Raw genomic sequence first — 18327 nt, 5'->3', positions numbered from 1 at the left:
CAGCCAAGTGACTATGGACTAAAATGTCTGGTACTGAGACCCAACACAAACTTTTCCCCCTTGTAAGTTGTTTATTTTGTCACAGTGATGGAAAGGTGACAATGCCCTTTACCTAGTCTGCCTGTGGTTGGTGGCCTAAGTTTCTTTTGACCTGTGATGTATCCAAAACAGCCATTTAAGTGGCAGATTGATGGTGATAGAAGGATCTCAATTGTACCCCTTCCCAGTTACTATGCCTCTCTGGCACCCCAGGATAGCATCTAAGTCCCTCTTCGTGGTGAGAAAGCTTCTTCTGGGCATGTCCTGTTAATGTCCCTAGCCTCGCCTGGTTAGGGCCGTGCTCTGCAGCCTGGTCACAGTTCTAGAAAACACAAACAAAACCAACCTCTACATGTATGGCTCCCTTTGTGCCATGCCATTTCCCTCCTCCCAGTCTTCACCCATGAGGTCTTCTTTGCTGAGAACGTCTCCTGGTCCTAGCCTCTTTTTCCCTTTATGACATACGAGGACCATCTTGTCATTGCCCTTCCAGGTTGCGTTAGTGTCTCCTCTGGTCTACAAGGTCTTGCACATGTTCCTATCAAAGCATTTCTCATCCCATTCTAACCACCACTATATCTGTCCCCCACCCTTGGGGGGAGACTCTGTGAAGGGAGGGTCACTGTCTCATTCACTTGTGTCTCCAGGCCCTCCACCAGGCCTGCACTCATGGTTTGTGGAATACATGGCTGCCTGCAGAACGAAAGATTGAGTTTGTTGTCTTGTGTTGGAGTTTCCAGGACGACGGGAACAAGACTAAGCACACAAGATGATAGTGCTGGGAAGAGAACTAGGGCCTCTTGAACTCTGCAGATGTATGATGACGAAACTGGAGCACATGTTCTCAAGCCATTTCCAGGCTCCATGACTTCTAATAGCTCCCTTATGCTCCCCTTTTTTGTCTCTTTCACCTGCTCTATAAGGCTGTTGAGGGGGATTTGTGCTGAGGTTTTCATCTGAAAACAGTCCCAGCAAGGGCAGGCTGAGCCCAGTGGCTTCATCTCCTTGGTGACATCCCTTTTATTCAAAAGGGCATCCAAACCCTTTGCTCACTTCTGAAACTGGCAGGGACTTCCTGAGGAGAGGGACTGGGGAGTTCACTCTTTGGAGGAACATTCGCCCCCTCAAGATAACGGCTAAACCACATTATCTCTAAGCAGCCTCTTGCCTCAAAATCCCAGTGTCATCTTTGTTACTGGTAGAACTGGGGGGGAAGCCCAAAGCTCTCACCCATTTCCTTCCACTTCCCCTTTCTCTGAACAAATTGGAGGGAAAAGCTCTCTTCATTTCTTCTTCTTTTTTTTTCTTAATATAATTCAACGCTTCTTTCCTTTGAAAGTACAAAAAAGTATTTTAAAAAGATGGAAAATGGACAGCAAGTCTCTAATAAGACCCCATCATATTTAGTGTCTTTTTTCTCCTGATCTTTTTTCTATATATAGGATTTTTTAAAAGTTAGGTGATATCATAATGTACCTAAAAGTGTGTGCAATACAGATGTACAATTTAAGGAGTAAATAAGAAAGAATGCCCATGTATCCATCTCTTAGCTTAAGAAATAGACCATCACCAACGCCTCAGAAGCCCTTGTACCTCCTGTGACCATGTGTGTCTCCCTCCCACTTGGGTTTTGTGTCACCCATTCCTTTACCTTTCTCTAGAGTTTGTATATCTATTGTATCCCAAGCTCTGCAATGTTTTTGACCTCTGTGCAGTTGGAGTGTATTCTTTGTACCTGGCCCTTTTCATTCATTCTCTGCAAAATTCACCTGTGTTTCTGTGAGGTCTGTAGTTCATTTTCTTTGCTGCACAGTGTGTGCTGAGTGTATATACTATACTCCAACTTGTCTGCTCTCCTGACGTTTTCATCTTTAAAACCTTTTATTACGCTAAATCATTAATGTGGGAGAAATACATGCAGCATACATTTTACCATTTTACTCATTTTTGAGTGCCTCGCTTGGTGGCACTGGCTGCACTCATTGTTGGGTGACTTTGCCACTCTCCATCTCCACAGTTTTTTTTTTTTTCATTTTTGCCAACTGAAACTCAGTACTAGTTAAACAGTAACTGTCCTTTCTTCTCTGCCCTGGCCCCTGCCAGCCACCATTCTACTTTCTGTCCCTATGAATCTGACTACTTTAGGGACCTCAAATAAAAGGGATCATACAGTGTTTGTCCTTTTGTGGCTGATTTACTTCACTTAGCACAATGTCCTCAAGGTTCATCCATGTTGTACATGTGTCAGTATTTCCTTCCTTTAAAAGGCTATATAATATTCCATTCTGTATATTATGTTCAATTTTTTTTTGCAGTACTGGGGTTTGAACTCAGGCCCTACACCTTGAGTAGGAGGATGGAGTCATCAGCTCCCTTTTTTTGTGTGTGTGATGGGTTTTTCGATATAGGGTCTCACAAACTATTTGCCCAGGCCAGCTTTGAACTGCAATCTTCCTGATCTCTGCCTCCTGAGTAGTTAAGATTATAGGTGTGAACCACCAGTGCCCAGCTACAACTGATATTTTTATATTAACCTCATTCCTTGAAACTGTGTTGAACTCACTTATTACTTCTAGTGGGTTTGTTTTAGACAGAACTGTCTTTTCAGAAATAACTGAGCAAAGATATTTTTACTTTTCCCCTTACATATGTGTACACACAGATACACACACACACACACACACACACACACACACACACTGCATTGTATATAAAGATGTTCCACAGCTAACGGTGGAGTTAATATCCTGATGAACCCATTGAAAACATTGTAATGAAAATGTGCTGAATCCACCTAATCTACCAAATACCCCAGTTGGGCAACATGGCACAGTGAGGAGCAAAGACATTTCTTCTTGGGATGGATTGCAGGCCCGGCCGGGAGCTGCGGCTTGCTCTGCTGCCCAGCATCAGAAGAGTATTGCGTGTGTATAGCCAGTCCGGGTAAAGGTCAAAATTGGAAGTACAGTTTCTTCTAAAAGTGTATTTCTCTCACATCACTGTAAAGCTGACAAGTTCTAAGTTCAGCCATCCTAAGGCAGGGTCTGCCCGTATGCAGCATATTTTGTTTATCTGTTTGTCCATATGTGGACACTTTGGTTGCTTCTGTCTTTTGGCCATTGTGAATATGTGCAAACAAACACGGTCAAATCTCTGCTTTTGGTATGTACCAGCAGTGGGTTTCCTAGACATATAGTAACTCTGTTAATTTTTTTTTCAGTACTGGAGATTAAAGGTGCTTGGTAAGTATTCTCACCACTTGAGCCACACCCCATAACAAAATATTTGTTATTTTGCTTTGGTGGAGGAGTACTGGGATTTGAACTCAGGGCCTCACACTTGCTAAGGCAGGCTCTCCACGGCTTGAGCTATGCCCCTAGCCCTTTTTGCTTTAGTTTTTTTCTCCCCCCTAAATAGGGTCTCATGTTTATGGCCGGGCTGGCCTGGACCATGGTCATCCATTTATGCTTCCCAGGTAGACAGAATGACAGGTGTGTCATATCACACCCAGCTTTTACTAAAAAGGTTGAGATGGGGGGTCTTGAGAACTTTTTGCCTTTGCTGGTCTCAAACCACCATACTCCTGATCACTGCCTCCTGAGTAGCTAGGATTACAGTGTGAGCCACTGCACCTGGGCTTGATTATGGCTTGTAATCTGATCTCTTATGATGGCTTTTGATAAGCAGAAATTATTTTAGTCAAATGTATTCATCTTTTCCTATACAGTAGTACTATCTGTATTTTGCTAAGATATCTGACTCTACCTGCAATCATAAAGATATTCTATATTTTCTTCTAAACCTACAAGCTCTCTGGGGCTTTTGATTGGAATAGCATGAGGATAATTTGCAGAAAATTGCCTTCTTATTCATGAAGATGGTATACATTTTTATGTATTATGTTTATGTTAATAAACCTCCATAATTTTCTTTAAAAACTTGTGCCAACTTATCTTGAATTCTTCACATTTGTGGTTGCTTTTGTAAATAGTATCTATATTCCTACAAATAGCTAAAAGTGTAGCCAGGCACCCCTGGCTTACACTTGTAATCCTACCTACTCGGGAGGCAGAGATCAGGAGAATCATGGTCTGAGGCCAGCCTGGGCAACAAGAGTGAGACACAAGAAAAAAGGCTGCCAGAGTGGCTCACATGGTAAGAGCACCTGCCTAGCAAGTGTGAGGCCCTGAGTTCAAACTCCAGTACCACCAAAAAAAAAAAAAAAGTACCCATAGTCACACTGTGCCTAATGTGCTTTTCCTCCTTGTATCATACGAAGACAGTTTTTTATTAAGGGTTACTGAATATTTGTGGAGAGAAGCAACTACTCTGCTACTACAGGACATTTCAGATTTCTTGGTATCATTTTGCTCTAGTCTCATTGGCTGTTTAGTTTTCCCATAAGAACTTGAAGTTTGGAGTCTGCCAACCTTGAACTGCAATCCCTGCTCTTAGACCGCATCCCTAACCCCTCTGTGCCTGTGCAGCATCTCTAAAGTGGAGGTGGTTACAGTCACTCCCTCAAGGGCTATTGTGATTGTTAGATGACACAGCAGGGTAAGAGCTCAAGGAAAGTTAGCTATTGTTATTTCTCAACACTAACTTTCACTTTCCTTTTATTTTGCTGGGTACTGATTGTTCCAGCTGAAATCAGTGTTTGGAAAATTGGGAAAGAAAAAAAAAAATCTGCATTTCTGTTTTCTGTTTTACTTTCTTTCCCTCTCACACTGTTCCTCTTCCTGTTCCTTGGCCTGGGTTTGATTCAGGTGGCCAGTGCTGACTGTAGGGCTTGCAGCCCCTCAAGTGGCCAGCAGAGTGGAGAGTGAGGGAAATTTCTTCCTTGAGAAGCCACCTCTAGGCAGCCTCCTGAGTCTGTTCCCTTCTTCCAACCCCCAGCCTCTGCCTGAAGTCAGGTCTCCTGTCTGCACCCCCATCTCCCTGCCTCTCCCCATATTCCCCCATGAACAAGACTTCACCCATCTCCATTCTGAGAATGCTACCTCCTGCTGAGTGCCTGACCCCCCCAGTGCCTTTAGGATGAAGTCTAAGCTCATTTGAGTCTGTTTTTCCAAGCCCTGGATGAACTGGCCTCCACTTAACAGCTCTATCACTGACCAGACTCCTGTGTGTCTTACACCTACTAGTAATTTGCAACACAAAATTGCTGAGTAGGAATCATTCTTCCATTTAACAGATGAGAGCACTGAGCCTCAGAGATAAAATGACTCTTCAGAGGCTCCAGAGTCAGGAAGTACAGAGCAGGATTTGAATCCAAGCCTCTAGCTCCCAGGCTAGCTTTGTTTCCCCCTATACTATGGCTTCTCTCAGCATACATACTGAATAAATACTGGTTAAACTGGAAACCTCAGTTGTTCCAGTTTAACATACAAATGGCTGTGTGAAGCCTGGCCCACTGAGTCCAGCTTTTTTAAACTGCTTTTGAAGAAGTGACCCTGAGAAGGTCTGAAATGGGGTAGGAAAAGGTAAAGGTCAAAACTACAGGCTGGAGTGAAGACAAAGCTGGGTTGTCTGGTTCTTCACCTCAGGCTGAGTTCCCAGTGCTGGAGTTAGGCTGAGCTTGTGGGCTGGGACAGTGATGTGGCTCATGGAAGGGGCAGGGCGGGGAGAGTGGCGAGGTAGGGGCAGAGGATGACTTAGTGAGGAGAAGGGGAAGTGATTACCACCAGGAAACAATCATGCCGAAACCACTCTTGGAGGATCATCAGACCATTCCTGACATGGATGAAGTTAAAAAATAGCAATACATTGTGGTTGGTTGTCTTGAACAGGACTTTGTCCTCCTTCCCACAAGGGAGAAGTTAGCTATGCCCTGAACCTGGGCGAATATTCCTACGGCGGGATTGGGATATTGCCCAAGAAAGACTTAGGGAACACACAACGAAACCATGGCCATGTCCTCTTAAAGACCACTCAGACACTTGGGTCAATGCAACAACAATCATTCACACTTCAAATGCACACTTACAAGGTCCAAGAGGGAGTCATGGCACAGGGCAGTTGCCTCTCAGAGCAGTTGCCTCTCAGAGCACTGTGGCAGGTAAGGCTTGTGCTCCACAAGGGAGCCTACCAAGCAGCCAGCTCATTCAGGCTGAGATTGCAGGAGCTCAGTCTGCTTGGGAGGGAGAGCTACTACACTGCAAAACCTCTCTCACTTGGAAGAGAGATCCTATGACAAGAAGAGGCAGATATAGGAGAGAGACCCTTGATGCTAGCATATGTTGCATTGGAGGATGTTGGAAACTGCACTCTGCTGAATCCTCAGCAGATGCCCTTTTTATATGTCTTTTTCCTCCAGGGTGTTTCCTTCCTATGTCCTTTAATCCTCTGTTGATTGGTTACACCTTTGGATGTATCCTAGGTGGGGGTCTGAGGCAGGCTACTGTAGACATCATCACGTCTTACCATGAGTGTCACCATATTGGACACCATATTGGGCGTTTCTTGGCTGCATGCCTCATCAGTCTTGCCCATATAGATGGCATCCTGGTGTTGGTGGCAGCTGATTATCTATAGTCCTGAGGTCTGGTAGCTCACTGATTCTGATTCTAAACTGCACTACACTCAAAATGCAGGCAAACTTTGCAGTATGTTAAGTGAGGCTTTATGTTCTCTACAGTGGTTTTTTTTTTTTTTTTATTTTAATAGGACTGGGGAAGGGACCCAGAGCCTTGGACATGTGAGGTACCTGAGGTACCTCCTCAGCCTTTGAAATGTAGTACTTAAATATTTTTCGTTTGCCTGGCCACTCAATCATCCCTATGAAAAGTGATCATCACTATTCCTTTTTTACAGAGGAGATTAAAGGCTCAGAGAGTTGAAGGGCAAGAAATGACAAAATCCAAGATGTACTTGGGGCTGCCCAGTGCCCCTACCCTCACCCCTCCCTGCCCCTTTGCCCCCATCTGCAGTCCCCTCTGCTCCTCCAATGCCAGGTAATTTGAGGGGAAGATAAATATTCTGCTTGATGTAAAATATTCCAAGAATAAAGGAGAAAGATACCACTGGGTGAACGTAACTTAGCCACTTCTACTGGCTGCTCATGTTCTAAATACCCAGGACCCATGCATTCCCTGCCTAAATATTCCCAAATCCATTTCCAGGACTTAGGTAGGACTCTTCCTGAGCCCCACCTAACGAGGATAGTCCTAGGGCTGAGGATGACCAAGGATGTGAGGATGGTGCTCTGGGTGTGAGGATATCAGCGAGTAGGGCAAAGAGAATTCACACTGGGCTGTCCATTCAGGGATCCAGAAGCTGGGTAGAGGCAGGAAGAAAAGTGGCGGCGAGCCGTGGTCAGGGGCATCCTTTTGCTGTCTTTCTCTGGGCCCTATAATGTCAAGGATAGGCCTAGCTGGCAATAGAATTATTTTTCTATGTATTTAATATACATAGGTCCACAGAAGAAATCGTTCAAAGAAGGGTAGAAAATGGTAAGATAAAGCTTATAGCTGGTGGAGTGGCTCAAGTGGTAGAGCACCTGCATAGCAAGTGTGAGGCCCTGAGTTCAAACCCCAGGGCCACCAAAAAAAAAAAAAAAAAAAAAAAAAGATAAAGCTTATAGGCCTGCCCCAGAGATAACCACTCAAGCTAGATTTCTGTTACTGTTATAAATACCTGAGGTATTTAGCTTCTAAGAGAAAAGATTTATTTTGCTCACAGTTTTGGTTAGCCCAGTTGCTTTTGGGCCTGTGGGGAGGCAGCAAAACATGGAGAGAGCACATGCATGGAGCAAAGCTGCTCGCCTGATAGTGCTGGGAAACAGAAGGAGGAAGAAGAGGTTGGGGGTCTCACCATCTTCTTCAAGGGCACAGTCTCAATGACCAGAAGACCTCCCACTAGGCTCCACCTCTTAAAGGTTCCACCACTTCCCACTAGTGCCAAACTGGGGACCAAGTCTTCAACACATAGGCCTTTGAGGGTACGTATCCTAACCATAGAAGCACTATAAAGAGTTTCTTGTGGTTTTTCCTGTGAGTCTGAGCCAGACCCCAGGGAAGGCCTGGGAGACAGCAGCATCCCAGCTTGACCACCAGCCAGATGCTCAGACTCTTAGCTATGGTTGTGTCAAGTGGGAAATGCCAGGATCAGCAAAAGGCAAAGAAGCCCACGTTCCTGGAGAGCTGGAAGGAGAGTTTCACAGGTAGTGTTCAAAATGGAAAGCCAGGGACCCAGTGGAAAAATAAAATTAGGGGAAATATCAGGAGTATTTAAATGGAGTTTTCAGAAGATGTGATAAGCCCTGTGCCACGTAACACCTTCCTCTGACTCTTCACAAAGCTCATTGAGGCTTCTGTTTCTGGCAATATGATAGACCAGATCATGATCAAAAACAATAAAATCCACACATTTGGCAAGACTTTTAGGGTTGGATTTGTGATGTAGGGAGAGATTGACAGGCTATGTTGAGACTGACCTCAGATCATGGGAAGGGCAGAGTGGGAGCACATTCCAGTTGGGTAAGGTGCCTACCTGCCCACCTGCACCCTCCCCCCTCCTTCCCTCCCCCCTTCCTTCCCTTCTTTCCTCCTTCCCTCCCTCCCTCCCTCTCCTTCCTCCCTCTCCTTCTCCTTCTTCCCTCTCTTCCTTCTTTCCTCTCATTCTTCCTTTCCTTCTATCTACTTACCTAACTACCTACCTATCTGTTATGTACTCACTCTTCGTGTGCAGAATGGATCTTGCTGTTCTTCAACCTAAATTTCAAATTCTCTTCTCTCTCTTGGACAGCAACATCAGTCCGTGGTAATCCAGGACATTCCAGGGATTTTTGCCTGCTATTTCCAAATCTCTATTAGCCCTAAAACAAGGCCTGGCCACGAGGAATGGCTTAATCATTGTTGAAGTGAACTGAATCTAGAAGTTTCTTGTGTGTTTGTTACAGATGGAAAAGCGGCTCTACCCATGAAGCCATCTGCTTTTGACTTTTCTTGTTTTACATTAAATGATTCTCTTCAATTACCATTCCCCCAGCTTCTATTGCATTTCATGATGTTTAGAGTGGCTCATCAGATCCCCAAATAACATGTTAAAAGAAGACATTATTATTGTTGAGCTCTATGTTGTTACTCTTGCTTAAACCTCCTGGTGGGTCATCGCCCCACTTAAATACCAGGTACTCATCGGGGTTAACCTCCCTGCTAGGCAGCTCCCTTCCTCCCCAACAGGGTCCACCCACACTGACCTCCTTCCACATCCTTGGGCTCTGACGCTTGCTGTACCTTCTCCTTGGAATACTGTCCACGTGAATCTGGTCAAGCTGCTATCACAGAATACCAAAGACTGGGTGGCCAAAACCACAAAAATGAGCTCACACTTCTGAGGGCTGGAAGTCCAAGATCAAGGTGCTGGAGTTTTGGTTGCTGCTAAGGTTTCTTCCTTGGACTCAAATACCTGTTTTCCCACCATCTCACATATGGCGCTGTGTGGGCATCACTGCTCTCCGTGGGTGTCCTGATTTTTAAGATTTTTTATTATTTATTGTTAATTAATTAATTCATTGATATCTCCTTTTCTTTCTTTTGGTGGGAGTAGGATTTGAACTCAGAACTTCATACTTGCAAAGCAGGTGCTCTACCACTTGAGCCACGCCTCCAGTGCCTTCTCCACTTCTTATAAGGACACTAAACACATTGGGTTAGGACCCATTCTAATGATCCCTCAGAGACCGAGGCCCTATCTGTACAGTCACATACTGAGGTACCAGGAGTTAGCACTTCAGTGTATGAATTTCGGAGGGGGCACAGTTCATCCCCTAACACTGCCTCCGACCTTTCCAAAGCTGGGTTCTTCTCCTGGTTAGATCTCAGCTCAGGTGTCCTCACCTCCAAGCAGGCTTCCCTGATTGCTCTCTACCAGTCAATTCCTCTATAATATAACACCCTGCCACTTCTTCCTTTGTACATAATCTGTGCCAGCAAATATTCAACGACCAGCCTTTTGTTGCAGCAGGATCGGGGAGGGGGGCTTTAGAGTGTTTTCAATCTCTGTGGTGTAAATCGCTCACCACAGCAGACTTCAATCTACTAACATGGTGTCAAACAGCTCTCAGTATTCCTGAAGATCTAGCGACCTGTTCTCTCGAGCAGGTGCAGGAACATAACTCACTCATCCTTCTTCGAGGCAATGTCTCCAAGTAGCTACAAGTTTCTGGGATGAAAGTATGGCTCAACACATTTTAGGTGAATAAACTGAATTCGTTCATGAGTTTGCCCTTGTTGGCTACTCTCACCTTTTCATTGGCCCTTTGTCTTTTAGACTCTGCAGTGCACTGCTGGAGACATCCAGGTCCTCAATGGCCATACATCCCCTCATGAATCTCCTACCAGATAACCCTAACCCTGGAGGAAGTCCACTGTCACGGGATTCCTGCAGGCAAGGTAATGTGCCCTCTGGTCCCTGCTCACAGTAGGGACCTGCTTCTTCCTCTGGCCCCCCTGGGGGCTACTGACCCAAGTACCTGACACACAGTGGGACTCACATGAGTAAGTGAACGAGTTCCAGGCAGGGGGAGGGGAGGCAGAGGGGGGAGGAGAGGCTCACCTACAATACAATCTGTTCAAAGGCTGGTCTCACCCAAAAGGAATGGAAGAAATTTTCTATCGGTGAAAGAATGGAGAAACTGATGAGTAATCAGATGCCTGGAGTAATGATGATTAAAGAGTGCTGGGGAAAGAGGTCAGAAGCCTGTGAGGGCCAGGAGAGCGCTCTGAGCTCTTGGTGGGTGGGACCTGACTGTTATCAGAAGATGACAGCTCTTCATTCCTGACCTATTAGGTCACAGGGTCAGGTCACTGAATGAGGAGGGCTGGGCTAGATGTCACCATCTGAGCCCCACCTAGATTCACTGCCTTTCTAGAGTCTGTCACCTGAAGGATGAGAGGGTTGGGGTTCCTTAAGGCAAGTTCTTAACCCAGGACAGAGTGATCTATCAAAATGGGGTAATAGTAAGGTGTCCCATACAATGATCAGGAGGGGAGTGGGGACGATGCTAGCTAGCATGGTGCTTGGTATGGCATCAAATAGGCACTCAAATAATGTAGGAGGACACTGTGAGTGTTTATTTATCCACCTGAACCAGGGATGCTGTTTCTGTCCTTGCAGTATCCCAAGAACTGAAAAAAAGTGCCTGGCACACAGCTGGCACTCAATACATGTTTGCTGAGGGCATGAGTGAGCCAATGACGTAACCATCTTCTGGTAACAGACCCAGAAAGACAGCTCCATGCCTGAGAGCTCAGTTCCCACCGTCAGTGCTGCAATCCTCCCCTTTCCCCGCCTGCCACCCAGTGCAGTCCTGACAGACAGTGACCACACAGAGCCTGTGACTGATGACTCTGTCCCTACTTCTCTAAACACTCACTGCCCAGGCCCATGGAATCCCAGAGAAGCTTGTCAGGGGGAGCTGATGACTTGGGGAGCAGTACAGTTGCACTTTCCCGTTAGCTGAGCACTGGTCAGCAGGTTGACTGGACCAACAGGTTCTGTTTGGGGGAGGGAATAGAACAGAACGTGCTGCCCCAAGGAGGAAGACACCACTCGGGCCTCCATGAAACAGGAAGTGAGCCCTGGCTAGTCCCACACAGCAGCCTCTCTTTGTTTGAAGGTCAGATCTCTCCTTCCTCTGACCTTGAGCCTGCCCTCATCCTGGGAAACCACTGAGGCCTCTGTAGTGAGTCTATGAATAAGGGCTCACAGAAGGGGTCAAGTTCATGGACAATCTAATGTAATGCTGTGCTAAAGAAGAGCTGAGTAACTAGCTGAGTACTTACTCTGCTTGATCCTGTGCTAGCTGAAATTATTCTATCTCATTCACTTTAAAGAGAACCAGCTGTTCCCCAGGCACTCTGCTCTTTGCTGGAGCTGGGCCTTTGCACAGACTTCAGACCCCCAGCCTGTGCCCCAGTCCCCTCCTTACCCAGAGCATTCCCCTCCATGCCCCGCACGTAGAAGGGTTCCATAAAGGTTGGCTTCTCTCTTCTCAATTCCTTGACCCTCTGTCTCTATCTCTTCTATGGCCCTTGTCCATTTGTCTTTATTTTTATTTAATTTTACTTTTTTGTGGTACCGGGTTTTGGACTCAGGGTCTACACCTTAAGCCACTCCACCATCCTTTTTCTGTGTTGGGTATTTTTGAGATAAGGTCTCATGAACTATTTGCCCAGGCCTGGCTTCCAATCATGATCCTCCTGATCGCTGCCTCCTGAATAGCTGGAATTGCAGGTGTGAGCCATCAGTACCCGACTGTCCCATTTGACTTCATGTCATAAATTTTGTCTTTATTCTAAGAACATTTATTGTCACAAATGTACCTACTATGGTGACAAAGGAATCAATGGCCTTCTGGGAGGGCACCAGACAGGAGATATTCAATTATTTGCCTGTAGAATTTATGGTCACCTCCAGCAAGAAATATCAGAGGAGAAGATGAGACCAAAAGAAAGACAATGAGAGAAGTTTCTGGAACTAACACTGATTGAACACCTATATTCTTCACCATCAAGCCTATGACGTAGTTATTGTGGTCCCCATTTTCTAGATGACAAATGAAGGCACAAAGAGATGAGGTGACTTGCCCAAGTTCACACAGCAAGCATGGTAGAGCTGGGATTTGAGCCCAACTTTCCAGTTCCACCATATGGGCAGGTGGATTGTCCCTGCAGTATGAGTATGGGGAGAACAGAGAGGATTTCAGGATGCAGCAGAAGGAATGGATCACTCCCAGACTGCTTTTCAGATGTTCTCTGTCATGGCTTCCCAGGACAGATGTTTGCTGGCCTGTGAATCAGCCCAGGCAACTCCAACACTTTTAACTACTTTCCCTTGAGGATGCTCTGCTTTTTAAGTAGCATTTTTCTTTTCTTTTCTTTTCTTTTTTTTTAAGTATTGATCCTGTCCTAGCACTTCCCTTTCACTCCCTGGCCCCAGGGTTTGGGTAACCTTAACCCCGCTGGATTGTGCAACACCCACAATGGCTCCAGGAACCCACAACTTCTCAATAATGCTGAACTGGGTGAAATTTCCCAGTAACCGCCTCCCCCGCCTGACTAACTCGACCTTCACTTGGCAGTGCTGCAACGCCCTGTTTTTAAGGAACCCAGTCATTTGGTTTAGATTCATTTGCTGTATTTTAATGGCTTTCTGAATCATTCATTTTTCTACTTTTGAACTGATTCACTCTTTGCCACTTCCTTGTATAGAAATCCAACCCCTCCTTCAATACTTAACACTGACAACCACCTTCCTCCAAAAATTATCCACATCTTTATCACCATGGCCCGCCCCCACTCCCCACCCTCCGCACCACTCATCTGGTATTTGTTGTTGTCATCATCACTGTAATGATAATCATACTAGCCAGTCACTTGAGTCATTTCTTATAATTCTCACCAGGACCCTGGGAAGAAAGTGATTATTATTTCCAATTTACAGACAATGAAACCGAGCCTTTAAACCAGGTGCCAGTGGCTCACACCTGTAATCTTAGCTACTCAGGAGGCAGAGATCAGGAGGATGGCAGTTCGAAGTCAGACTGGGCAAATAGTTCTGGAGACCCTATCTTGAAAATACTCATCACCAAAAAAGGGCTGGTGGAGTGGCCCAAGATGTGAGGCCCTGGGTTCAAGCCCCAGTACTGCAAAAAAGAAAAGAAAAGAAAGAAAGAAACCAGGTTTTTGAGAGTTTAAGTCTCTCATTCAAGGTCATTTGAAGGAAGTGATGAGGCTGAGATGCTGGTCTTGCTGCTGGACTCCAAATGGGTATTTTGAAAGGTCCTCTTTGGGTGGGGGTCTCTGCCAACGAACTTGGCTCTTGCTGTGGTGATGGGTTGACATCAGTCTCTGCCTGAGACTATAAATTTATGAAGTACTTGTTCCCTAGTGCACCGTACACAGTTCATATCCGGAAACAAATAGCTGGTGTTCCATAGACCCTGTTCCACAGCCGGAGGACTTCCTGTCTCTTCCTTGCTGTCAGTTGCTTATGAGTTTTTTTGTTTTTGTTTTTAGGTGGTCCTGGGGTTTGAACTCAGGGCTTCACACTTGAGTCACTCTGTCAGCCCTTTTATTTGTGTTGGGTATTTTTGAGATAGGATCTCGTGAACTATTTGCCGGGAGCTAACTTTGAACTGTGATCCTCCTGCTCTTTGTCTCCTGAGTAGCTAGGATTACAGGCGTGAGCCACGGGCACAGGTACTTTATATAATTTTATTTCTTATACTACCAAGTGCTCCGTAGCAATCTCAATGAATTTATCTTGAAGAAGCAAGTGTCAGGCAGGGCTTGGAAGATCTATCGGGTATGTTTTCTAGCTGAAAATCTTATATAGCAAATTTTCAAAAATTATCTTTATAGCTCAGGATGAATGCTGATCCCTTTCACTACTTTTTCTGGGTTGAGCTGACAAAACCTTCAGATGAAGAACTTGATGCAGGTGAATGGGTATCCACTATGGTCCAGGCCCTGTGCTCAGAGGCTAGTGCTGGAGGTGGAAGTCCTCCCTCTCACTCCTTCTGGAAGGTGAGCTCCCTAGTACCCTGAGAGAAGGCATATTCGGAGGGGACAGCAGGCATATTTGGAAGGCAATGGTCCTGTGCTGATGAAAGAGCACCTGACAGCAAAGACCTCAACATGCCAACAGCCTCAGAGAAGGGAATGCAAGTGAGTGACAGAAGAGAGACCTGGGCAAGACCGACTGCCAAATCTCTCAAGGCACATGAGAGGGCAGACCTTACTGGATGAGGAAGAGAAGGTCTGAGGATAAGGAAACCAGGAAGGGGCGGCATGCAGAGACCATTCACCTAATGCATTGTTGCTCCACTGCTGTTTAGCCTGTTGTCAATTGCTGGCTCTGCTTTCTTTTTGTTTTCTTTTCCCCAATGATCCTGTGCCCAGCCTGTCACCTGTAACTCCACAGGAAGGCTTTGTTTCGGATGGATCTTCTGTTACCATGGCGTATTGGCTTTGGGAACTTTGACTCTAGAGAACTGGCTTTGCCTTTGATCACAGCAGTCCATCAGGCAAATGCTGGCCTCTGGAGCCCGACCTTGCCTCCTGGGTAGCAGGGTCAGCCACCAACCTGGCTCTGGTATTGTTGATGGAGCCTCAGTCCACACTGAGCACCTTCTCCGCTGTTCTGCCCTAAGAATGAGGACAAGCACCTCTGTTTGGCAGATGGGGAGTTGAGGCCCAGAGATGAGAAGTCTGTCCCTCAAAGGCTCCAAGACAAGAACATTCCACAAGCATGCAAGGGACTCCATGTTTGGGGTGAACCAGTGAACTCTAACTCAGGAGCTTCATGACTGCAGGACTTAGCCAGAAGGGCAGGCATCCTATCCCAGTTGTCACTGGCAAGCATGAGGCCTCCCAATGACCGAGAGCCAGTGGCAGTGGTGACACCAGCAGCAAACTTTTCCTCAGCTTTCCCTCTGCCCTGGGCTTTTCCCCTTCCTCTTCACTTTCCTCAGCATAGTGAAGAGCCAGAACCCAAGCCAGACAGTCCGGGTGAGGATATCAACTCTGTCATTTACTGCCTGTATGACTTTGAGGAAGTCACTTTACCTCTCTGGTCCTCAGTGTCTTCATCTCTAAAATGAGGCTGTTGCTGGGCACCAGTGGCTCACACCTGAAATTCTAGATACTTGAGAGACTGAGATTAGGAGGATCATGGTTTGAGGCCAACCCAAGCAAATATTTCACAAGACCCCAACTCCAAAATAACCGGAGCAAAAAATGGACTGAACATGTGGGCTCTAGCAGTAGAGTGCAGGCACAAAGCCCTGAGTTTAAAAATCCCAGTCCCACCAATAAATATATAAATAGACAGATAGATAGATAGATAATAAAATAAAGGTGGACACTGGTGGCTCATGCTTGTAATCCCAGCTACTCAGGAGGCAGAGATCAGGAGGTTCGAAGCCAGCTTGAGCAAATAGTTCTTGAGGCCCTAGCTTGAAAAAACCCTTCACAAAAAAGGGATGGTGGGGTGGCTCAAGGTGTAGACCCTGAGTTCAAACCCCAGTACTGCAAAATAAATAAAATAAAGTGAAGCTGTTAATAGTATGTAATAAGCGATTCCTACTATATAGTATGTGGTGTACAGATGCTGCTCAACTTGCAATGGAGTTAGGTCCCAATAAAGCTGTCATAGACTGAAAATACTGTTAAATGAAAATGAATTTATAACAGCTGACCTCCCAACCCTCCTAGCCTCACCCAGTCTGCCTTAACTGTGCTCAGAACGCTGACAGTGGTCCCCAGCTGGGCACAATCACCCAGCACAAAGCCGGTGTTTTATGATAAAGTGTTGGATTGAACTCTGTGCTAAAAGCGAACAGCAGAATGGTTGGGTGCACTTTCACACTGTGGTTGTAAGTGGACTCATAAGTCAAGGACTGTCTGTATAAATATTACTAATCCATTTCAAAAACCTAATATCAGGGCTGGGATGTAGCTCGGTGGTACAGCACTTGCCTAGCATGCGTGAGGCCCTGGGTTCGATCCCAGCACCAAAAAAGAAAAGACAAAAAAAAAAAAACCTAATAGCAGCTTCCTCTTTCCTTGGATTGTGAGCGGTAAGTATATAAAAGAACAACTCTTTGGACAGAATAGTTGATTTTTCAGAGCTGCAAGCAAAAGGGAAGAGACTTTTTCCAATAAAGATATGCTGTGGTCTCCATTTACAAATGGAGCTCCACGAGGGTAAGTAAATTGCTTGAACTTGCACGGACAACAAGCAGCAGCGGGAGGATTTGAACCTGGGCCCATCTGATGTCACAGTTCGTGTCCTTAATCCTGATGCCATATAGGCAGTCCTGGTGGTCATGGAAAGGTCCAGTGCCTGGCTCTGCATTGAGGATGGAAATTTGAGTCACCAGCCATCCCTGGGGAGGGAGAGGAGCCCAACTTTGGGGCGGAATGTTCTACCAGATGCTGAGAGGCAGCTGCCAGCCCCACTGAGTCTCTTTCATGCTGAGGAAAGGGGGAGGTGAGAGCAAGGGGTAGCAGGGTCCAAGCCAGCGGAGCACAGTCTGGACCAGGGCCATACTTGCGGGTGATGTCAGGCTCGCACATCTGGCTTCTGGAATGCTGAGGCCCCGGAGGACGGGCCCAGACTTCTGCTTCTTGTGGAAGCCTGGCTCCTCCTCTGAAATAACCCAGCTGCTTTGTTCAGAAAGTTCTAGAGCTTCCTAGGGCCTCCAGGACAAGCCCCGGTGGGGCCATGACACGGGCTTTCCATGCTCGATGATGAGCATAGGTGTCTGTGAATGAAGTAACAAAAGTAGCGAAGTTGTGGGGCCAGAGAGCTGATAGGGTACCCTAGTTCAGTGCCTCAGTTTCCACATCTGTTCTGTGGCAGGGTCTGGGATAGGGACAGTGTGCTGAGTATCAGGCACAAGGTAGATTGCAGTCAATGCTTGCCAAGAGGCTCCCTGAATTGATGAAGGGCTGAGCAGGTGTGTTTCACAGTGTCCCCAACAGCAGGACAGTGTATAGGTGGCAGCTACCTTGCAGATTGACTGCCAAAAGAGGCTGAGCTTGCCTTCCCTCTTCTGGCTCCAGCTTCCACCTGGCACCAAGGAGAATGAGGGCCTGCCCAGCTCTGAGCTGAGGACGCAGAGTAAGGAGAGGCTCTGCTCTTTGCCTTCCATTCTGCCTCTTGACAGCGGTCTCATTTTGGTGCATGGGTTGGTTCTACCCGGGAAAGTTTGGGACTGGCCACTGTGACTTAATGACATGAATGATTCATTTTGGTCCCTGAAGGAACAAAAGCCCAGGTCTTCCCCAGGCACAAGGCAGCCTCTGCTCTAGCTGGCTGTCCCTTGGTGGGGAATGAGTCAGCCCTTCATAGGGGCTCTGATTTTCACTTCGTGCACTCCCTTTCTCTGAAACAGGCTGCAGTTTCCTCCTCTGCTCCAGGGGAACAGGTGAGCATAGGAAGGGAGGCCTGAAAAGAGGAAGTCAGTCTGAAGCTGAAGGGAACAGGCTTTTCAGGGAAGGAGCATTGAGGCTCTCTCTGTCTGCCTCTTTCTCTGCCCAGCTGAAGGCGGGGCCTGCAGCCTACAGTCCAAATTCCTTACCCAAAAGTGGAAAAAACAGCCCACAATTCTACAATCTGCTGGAATTTTAAAAAGTATCCTTGATGATATGATTTGCCTACGGGGACAAGCCAGTGTGTCCCCACTTGGATAAACCACACAACATCAATCTCCTCACCTGCAAAATGAAAACCACCCTGTGGAACTGGCAAAATTGTCCCAGGCAGCAAAGAAGACAT

General features: G+C 46.4%; 1 long non-coding RNA gene across 1 annotated transcript in view; it reads left to right on the top strand.

Annotated features, from left to right (window-relative positions):
* LOC141418161 (uncharacterized) overlaps positions 1–18327 on the top strand; it is a 45155-nt gene that overhangs the window by 12954 nt on the left and 13874 nt on the right. Inside the window, exon 2 of the long non-coding RNA XR_012442870.1 lies at positions 10312–10433. This is a non-coding gene — a long non-coding RNA (uncharacterized lncRNA). The remainder of the gene's footprint in view (positions 1–10311; positions 10434–18327) is intronic.

The sequence above is a fragment of the Castor canadensis genome, chromosome 16, assembly GCF_047511655.1.
Source record: "Castor canadensis chromosome 16, mCasCan1.hap1v2, whole genome shotgun sequence".
NCBI lineage: Eukaryota > Metazoa > Chordata > Mammalia > Rodentia > Castoridae > Castor > Castor canadensis.
The sequence above is the reverse complement of the archived record's forward strand: the minus strand, read 5'-3'. Positions and strand labels throughout refer to the sequence as shown.